Raw genomic sequence first — 9,383 nt, forward strand, 5'->3', positions numbered from 1 at the left:
TGGCACCCCATATGGTCCCCCAGTCCCGAGAGCAGTGATACTTCAATACCACTAATATGGCCCATTCAAATCAACAAAATAAACAAAACAGTGGCCTCAAACATAGAGTCATTTAATCAGGCCAGGAGTCACATCCCCTTCTCCTTCCTGAAACAATCAGAAACTATCTGCCTGGGAAGCTTGTGCTTCCTGTCACTGCACTTGAGTCATTTTTCACTCTCCTGCCTGAGGATGGTGTGTGGCAGAGGTCATGTCACTATCTCCTGCTTTTGTTTTTCTTGAAGATCTGCAGGCGGCTCCATGCAAAGGCCTGAGCCATGAGCACTGGAGAGGAGTACAACCAGCCCTAACCCCACCTCGCCAGAAGTCCCTGTATTAGAGGGACTTCTAATACAATCCCAGCTGTGACCCACTGGACCTGGACACATCCTGGTCATGATTTACTGTAACCCAAAATCAGCACAAGAGTCTCATCCAGTACAGTACACTACAGTACAGTACAGTACAGTACAGTCAGAACAGTAGTTCCTGACTGCAAAGCCACGAGTAACTCCTGTGCATTGTGAGGTGTGACCCGAAAAGCCAAAAAACAAGAACAACAACACATGTAAACAATGTTGTATCACAAAATTATCCAAATATCCAGGGTGTTTACTATGAACCATATAATGTGTGTCTGACATCTGGAATTTCTAGAGTGAGTCTCCTTTTAAACCATGGATAATGAATAATATTGAGTTGGTAGGTCCCATGGTACATTGCGTTTGGTGCTCTGTCTCTCCAGAGAAACAAAGACATAGCGAACACAACAATTAATGGCCAATGGACAGTGAACTGTGGACCTTTAATTCAGAACTGATTAGCAAAATTATAGAACATCTGAGGGGGTTCGAGGTCCAGGGCTGAATGTATTCTGATTTATCATTTACAGAGGTCAAGCATTTCAACAGAGGCATTTCTTTTGGGGGAATTATCTCAAGGAGACGTACTGCCTGAGACTATACTGAGAAATTCTCTCAGGGCGAATTCGCACAAGCATCCATGTGGTTTGCTCTTTCCCTGCTTGCACATATAAACAAGAAAATTTACTTTTTATTAATATTTGCAGTTATTTCGACATACACAGTAAGAAATAATCATTCCAAAACTTAGTTCTCTGGGGTTCAGGAGCTAAGGTTAAAAGCTGGCTGGGATTTTATCAAAAATTCCACATGGAGTGCTCAGGCCAGTTTCGCTTCCCACACCCCACAGCGTCAGGTCATTTCGGTCCTGGTGGCTTGGAAAAAAGATGGTGCTTTATGACTTCTAGGCCGTCCCATCTTGAAACCAGGGTAGCTTTGCTTCTTGCCCCAGGTCCATCCAGAGATTCTCAATAGGATCCAGCTTTCTGGAGTTAGAAACTATGGCAACTGAAGCCTGAGTCAAATAATTATGATGAATGCCCAGCAGTAAATATATCTCAGAGTCAAATAACTCACAAAAATTAAGAGTTTACCATTAACTTTTTGTTGTTTTGAACCAAATAACATTGCTCTATAATGATAGATTATAGATTATATAGGTTATAGGGGAAATAGAAATGCAAATAAATGACTACATAAAGTCCTGAATCACCAGAAGACTTGACTTTTTGAGTTAAATATAAACTCAGGGGATCGGAAGTGCTCATAAAACCACTTCTTGGGGCGGGGGTAGGGAGAGGAAAATTCGCAATTCATTGATCAAGTCTAAAACACTTAAGGTAAATATCCAACACTCATGTAAAGACATATTCTAGAGCGAAATATTTAACGAGGATCCTTAAGTCCCCTTTTCCTGTTTTTTTTCTTGTTTGTATGGAGCAGAAATCCGTGTTTTCTCCTGAATACAATGACTCTTTCATTGCCCTCACATCCTCTATGTGTGTTTATGTCCATGTGTGTGTGTCTGTGTGCATGTGTTTCAATTTTGGACCACAACTGTCAGTGCTCAGTGAATATTGCAGCTCTGGTATCAGGGTTCAGTCCTAGGGGGGCTCAGAGACAATATGGAATAGCAGACGTAGATCGAACCTGGGTTGTCCGCTTGCAAGGCAAGCACCCGACTTGCTCTAGTATTGATCTGACCCTTTCTAAGTCAATTATTTCCTCCACATCAGCAAAGCTTCCCCAACACCATCACCCATCCCGGAAACCAACTATTCTCTTCAAAATAAAAACCCCAAAACTTTAGCCCCAGTACTCACCACAACAGCTGACGTTCGCCAAGTGAGGGTGGGATTCCATGTGTGGGGTGCTTTGCAGCTAGTCCTTAGGAAGCAGAAATACTTGATCTGGGAAAAAAACACAAAATTTGGGGCTAGAGACAGCAAAACAGGTAGGGAACTTTCCTTGCATGCAGCCAACCTATATCAATCCCCGGCATCCCATTTGGCCCCCGAGTACCACCAGCAGGAATCCCTGAGTGCAGGGCCAAAAGTAAACCCTGAGCATCTCCATACATGGTACACAGCCCAACCAAAACAATAATAATGAAAAAGTTTCATTTGTAAACCCCACCTACCCGCAGGTCCCAAGCCAATGGTGGACCCGCTCCATCAAAGGACAGAGGACAACTTGGTCTCCTCTGTAGGGAGGCTGGGAACTACCCTTCGAAGTGAATCTGAAGGTCTACATAAGTGATGCCAGGGCCAAAGGCTCCCGGGTAGTGTGTAGTGACGTCTTTGCTGACAAGTTCTGGAGGGCTAAGCCCCACCCTCGACAGGTCCTGCAGTGCTTCAGAAACCAGCCTCTGACCCTTTCCGCCTCTGACCCTTTCCAGAGTTGGACGCGATCTTGGCCAAGGTAACTCACTCACACCTGTGACCCCAGCACCACCGCACAGCCCCCACTGCACCGCCCAAAGTCTCTGGGTCCCCCGATGGTCTTTGCTGCACCTCAGAAACGGCCTGGGTATGGGGAATGAGGAAAAAACTAGTGTGAAACCGACCGGAAAGATGGTGTGCCCCACTGCTCACAATGTGAATATATGGAGGTGCGAGGAGCTCCAGGGACGCAGCGCTTGTCATGTCACAAAATCAGCCTTCACAGCCCCTCTGTCATGCCGTCATGGAGGGGCTCCAATTCCTCCTCTAGGCACAAGACCAATGGCAACGGGCAACCACAACTAGAATAGAAAGGGTTTCTGAAGGGCCCATCTATGACATAACTTGTGCTTATGCCCGGAGACTTATAGGGCCACGGTCTAGATGCGGAGAGACGCTTTTTGCCCACCCACGTGAATCCATGCTGCAAGGGGGATGGACTGATCAAGGACTAGAGAGGCAGCTGCTTGAGTGGTTGCTCAACAGTGGGGGGCTGGGGATAAAGAGAAGACCCCTGATCCTGTACTGGTCAGTCAAACATTGAACCGATGCCCTCACACAGTTCATCAGGCAAAGCACATGTGGGTAAATTCAAGGTAAATCAGGCAGGTTGGTTCAGAGCACCTGACCTTACGATTCCCAGCGAATTAATCAAGATGGGGCAAAAGCAGTGACTCCAAAGCCAGCCCTGGAAATGCAGAGTGGAAATGTCCTAGCAGAAGCTCAGAGAGCTGGACAGACACTGGAAAAGAGAAAAGTCTGGTTAGAACATCAGAGAGCACTGTCCTATAATACTGTCCAACCAGCCGACACACTACCTCTTGAAAACGCACGACCAGTGTAAACTTGCCTACTAGGAAAACCACAGAAGGCAGTTTCAGAAACACAATTCCAAAGCCAGAGTATGGAACAAGAGCAGGTGGATGCTTGCCTTGCATATGGTATATCTGGGTTCAATCCTCAGAATTCCAAATATACCCCTGAGCACCAAAGAAGTGAAAATCCATGAGTAAGCCCTCAGAAGTGCAGGTGTGCACCAACAACAAAGATATATAGAGTATTTGTGTGTTATACATAATATATAATATATCATATAAATTACACATATATAAAATTTACTTACATTTATGTACATTTACTTATATTTATTATCTTATTCTTACTTTGGACAAACTGGAAGGCTACCATATGTAACCTGCCCACACGGAAGAGTACGGCAAACTCCCCGTGGTGTACCCAATATGCCAAATACCAGTAACAATGATGGGTCTCATTCTCCTAACACTGAAAGAGCCTTGAATGTGGCACTTTTTAAAAAAATTATCTGGGCTAAGACGAAGGAGACGTTACTGGGGCTAGCTCGAGGCAATCGATGAACAACAGGATGATTGTGATCATGATGTACACGGACATACATATAAAAATCTAGAGTATATTCCAACACTAAGCATGGAGATTAATGGGCAACAAAGCATTCCGGTCACCATGAAGCATTTTTTGGCCTTCAAAAGACCTGAATCCTATTCATCATTCTAGTGAAAACTAGATTAATTGGACTTGGCTAATTCCAATTATAATACTTATTTTTTCCTCTGATATTATTGAACTGATGGGTGGGATGCATGACTGTGACCAAACTTGCAAGTAATCACAGGTAAACGGAGCAGCCTGCTGGAATGTGGGGAGCTTGAGGAACTAACCTATATTCCCAACACTGTCAGACCTTTGATACAAGGGGTCCATTCCATCCTTTCAAATGTCTTTCTACACACAATAAATTTCATTTAAACTGTTTCCAATAGGTGTCAAAGAGATAGGACAGCAGGTAGGATATTTGTTTTCCACAAGGTTTAACAGGGCCTCAGAGCACCACCAGGAGTAATCTCTTAGCATGTCTTAGTGTGACCCAAAATGATGAAAAAAAGTTTAAAAATTAAAATAACTCTTCATTTCACGCCAATAAAGAAACTTGCCAGTGCGATTTTGCTAAGATGAGTCAAAAAATTACTTATTCTTTATACTTCCACAACGCTAATCAGTACTGAAACAAGGGAGGCAGAGATGACACAGGAGGGAAGGAGCTGGTCACACACGACAGACCTGGATTCTATAAGGTACCCCATAAGGATCCTGAGGTATAGATATCTAAACTCCTTAGAGCTAGGAGTGGGCTCAGCAGGTTGTGGTTCCCCAGACAGAACATGATTCAGGGTGAATTAAAAAAAATGGTATGTCTGTTTCTGTGCCATAATCCCCCAAAGCCCAGGGCCTCTAAGCCAAGCCACAGGGGCTGGAGAGATAGTCCAGCAAGGACGGTTTTTGCCTTGTACGAGGTCTGGTCTGGGTTCAATCCCACCTTCTCCTATGGTCCCCAATGTAGGAGTAATTCCTGAGGAGGTGAGAGTAACACCTAAGCATGTCTGGGTGTGACCGAAAAGAAAAAAAAATGCTTGTTGCATATGTATTAGGACACCCACACACTGCCCAGGTAGACAGGTAGGATCCTCAGTCAAGTCCGAGTCAGAGCAAACAATGGGACAGTGGAGAGCCTTGACAGCCTTGAGCGAGCAGCATCTCTTTTGCCTTTTTATTTATACACATTCTTCCTGGCTTTCACCAGAAGATCCAGAAACTACAAGTTAACATACGCGTAAAATCCAAATATCTGGACACTCACATAGACTTTCCCTTACTGACTGACATCACATGAACTTGTCACACACTACCAGGATCATTTCCTTCCTGACAGTACATCTGAAGCACACCTAACACTCTGGTACAAACAAAACAGGCTTTAAGGGGGGCCTGTTTTGACACTGTAAAGTCTTATTAGGGAATCGAGTTATGTAGTATGAAAGTTATGATGTTTCCAAGGTTTATGACTTGGGATATAACTAAGGCTGCAACAGTGGGCAGGGGGCAGGTTGGAGGAGGGATCAGGGAGGAATCCGAGTGAAGAACAGGGGAGAATACAGGAGGAAGAATCAAGAGGAGGAGGCTGGAAGAGTGGGCGAGGGGAAAGAACCAAGGAGAATGTTAGAAGGAGAATACAAGGGGAGAATAAGAGAGAATGGAGAAGAGTATCATGGAAAGTAGGGAAGAAAGAATCCAGGAGGAATCCAGGAGAATCAGGAGAGGAGTAAAAAGGAGAAAAGAGAGAGAAGAGTGGAAAATCAAAAGTGAATGGAGAGAGATTGGGATAAACTGTAACTGATACCAACCAGCCAGGCCCTTGTTTTCTCCTTTGTGAACCCATGGCCAGTGGCCATTCAGGGTGGAAAAAGCAGTGTGTGACCAGTGAACACAGGTGGCGAGAGGTTCCGTGGTATTCGTATTTATTTTTTGAATACATAATAAAGGTCCTCTACCCCCAAGAATTGGATTCTGGATTTCTTACTGGCCATGGCTAGCCTGCACCTTAAAAATAACATGCTGTTCCACTGAACTTCTTCATTGGAACAATACTATTGATTTCAGGGGGCTGGAGAGATAGCACAGCGGATAGGGCATTTGCCTTGCACGCGGCCAACCCGGGTTCGTTTCCCAGCATCCCATATGGTCCCCTGAGCACCAACAGGAGTAACTCCTGAGTGCAAAGCCAGGAGAAAACTCTGTGCATTGCCAGGCGTAAACCAAAAAGGAAAAAAAAAATAATAATATTGATATCAAATTTGCAAATCTTACCAGCTCACTCATACTCAGTAACTGTGTCCCTAAAACAAATTGTTGAAAGGTCAAACCTTGAAGCCCTGTTGTGAGTTCTGAAACCAAACACAATACGTCCAATTGAACATCCTTGAATGAGGCAGTGCAGGTGGAGGACAACTCTACAGTTGTCATACCCCAAAGCATCCCAGAACAAAAGGAAATCCCTTGGGGGGATCACTGTGAGAAGCTTGGAAATCCTACAAAAGCTTTTTGGGTTTTGTTTTTTGAACAATCTCAGTGATGCTCAGGGACCAAGGAGGGTGAATGTCATGGACTGGCAAATGCAGAAAAATGTCAAACCAAGAAAGTAAAACACAGGATCATTCCAAGATGGAGAGTCCAGAGGAGTGAAGGGCAATGTGAGAGTTGCACAGACACCTAGATCCAGGAGCCCGAGGCCCCCACAGTCACCAGCGTGTTTCATATGTATTAGGACACCCACACACTATCCAGGTAGACAGGTAGGGTCCTCAGACATTCACCTGCTTCCACGCCTTTAATCACTGGCCTCAGGGCTCCTCCTTCAAGCCAGGAGATCACTGGAGGCTTCAACTCAGAATGCCTTGAACCCTACAGAGACGGAGCATGGATTGGTCAGAAGGAAAAGGTGCCAAGTAAGCCCCACGTGTCCCTACAAAAACAGAGTAAATTAGTGGGAAGGCATGAACAGAATCTGCACTTCTGAAATGCCACATATTTGTGGTTATCGAAGAGCTAAGATCTAGCTTTTAGTTTAAGAGTGTAATATGCGGCATCAGAAAATACCAGCGATAGTATAGTTCTGATCTTGCACACAGCCAAGAGGAGTTTGATCGTATCACAATTTGTACTTTTGTTTCTGTCTGGTTTGGGATCCTCACCTGGGGATGGTCAAGGCTTCCTCCTGAATTTGTACTCAGGATTCACCTCTGCTGGTGCTCAGGGACCACATAGAATGCCAAGAATAGAACCCATGTCCACTGTTTGCAAGACAATCACCGTACCCACTGAACTGGCACTCTAGTCCCAGCACCACCTGGTATGTTATCAGCACACTTGAAGTGATGCCTGAGTGCAGTAAACCCAAAAGCATCACAAATCCAAAAATGGACAAAGTTGGCCAATGTCTGCAATTTGTTTATAAAAGTAAACAGAAAAGGATCCAGGCAGACAGCACAGCATGTGGGGCACTGGCCTTGCTCACACCCAACAGAGGTTTGATTCCAACATTCCATCGGTCTCTCAGCAGTCAGCTGTGATCCCTCACTACACAGACCAGAGGAAAACCCTGAGACTTGATGAACCAAGAACCATTGATCCCGTGCACTCAAACAGAACGGTGTCTGATGAAGTGAGACCCTAAGAAATAAATGAACAGTGGTAGGAGAGACATCACAGCGTTAGGACACAGACGGTGCACACACATACAGGTTCGATCCCCAGCAGCACACATGGTCCCAGACTACAGCATGAGTAACTTAATACACAACCAGGAATAATCTGAGAACCGGCAGGTGAAGCCCCAAAGCGAAATCAATGCCAAAGAAAGAATTTGAACTTGACGGACAAATGCAACAGTAGGAGGGGTAAGGCGGCAACCTTTTAAGCTGGCAAATGGGTCCAATACTCAGCACACCATAGGCCTCAGGCAATCCCAGGAGTGATCCTTCAGCACAATTAGTGCATTGCCGTTGTGCCCCCAAATAAAACCAAAATCAAAACCAAAACAAATACACAAAAGTAATATGTACCATAAGAATTAAACTGAGAAGCGAACTCAGGAATGACACAAACTAATTAGCGGGACCTGAACGACAGTACAGCACAAAGGGAGCTTGCCATGCCTGGGGCCATCCTGGGTAGACCCCTAACGCTCCAGAGACTCCTGCAATCCCACAGAGAGTGATTCCTATGCACAAAACTGAGAGTAATCCCCAAACATCAAAGGTGAGCACCAAAAACAAAACCAGGGAAGGAACTAGAGGAACAGCTACTGCACAACTGTCCGACATCCTGGCCCATCACAGTCCCCGCTACTCTTGGATACACAGCCATAGCCTGGGACAGGGAGCCCACGTGGTTCTCTCCAGACACGGTTGGCCCCACACTGCTCTCACCAACGGTTGACAGGTCCTCGTAGGTCTACAGAATCATGTGCCTGTAGTCCTTCCATTGAGAGGCACATCCACTCCTGTGGGGTGAAGCTCACGGTCACATCGGGGAAGGTCACCAAGTCCTGAGCCAACACACAGGGCGGCAAGAGTAAGGGTCTATTTCTACTCTGTTCCCTGGGCTGCAAGGCTAGAACACAGAGCCCTTGAGGGGCTCAGATTCTGTTCCCTTGGAACAGTCTCCATGTACACTCCTGGTTGACAGAACCCAACATCTCTCTAAGACAGCTGCATCTGATAAAATCTGAGTATGCTCTACTACAAGGTTTCTAAAGGTGGCGGTCTTGCTCCTGACCGAGGGCTCCTACAAGCACTGCAGATTAACAACTGCATGGAACCAGTGGGAACCAAATGAGTGACTCTGCTTTCAGCCCAATACACTAAACATACACCCCCTGCACCTCACAGCCCATGTTCGAAAGAGAAGGGGACACGCAATGTCTAGTCACCGACTATGCATGCAGATATGTGCCTGTAGGACTCTCGTCATGGTTCAGGGCCATCCCAATTGGCTTTCGAAGTGGAAAAAGTGTCTAGAGACCAAGAGCTCTGCTGCCTTAGGGCACCCACACCCTGCCCATGGCCTGAGACAGGTAGGGTCATTAGACACTCCCCTGCATGCATGTCTTTGCTCACGGGTCTCAGGGCTCCTCCTTTCAGCTAGGAGATCACAGTAGGCTTTA

This window comes from Sorex fumeus, unplaced genomic scaffold, assembly GCF_029834395.1.
Source record: "Sorex fumeus unplaced genomic scaffold, SorFum_2.1 ptg000103l, whole genome shotgun sequence".
NCBI classification, from domain to species: Eukaryota; Metazoa; Chordata; class Mammalia; order Eulipotyphla; family Soricidae; genus Sorex; species Sorex fumeus.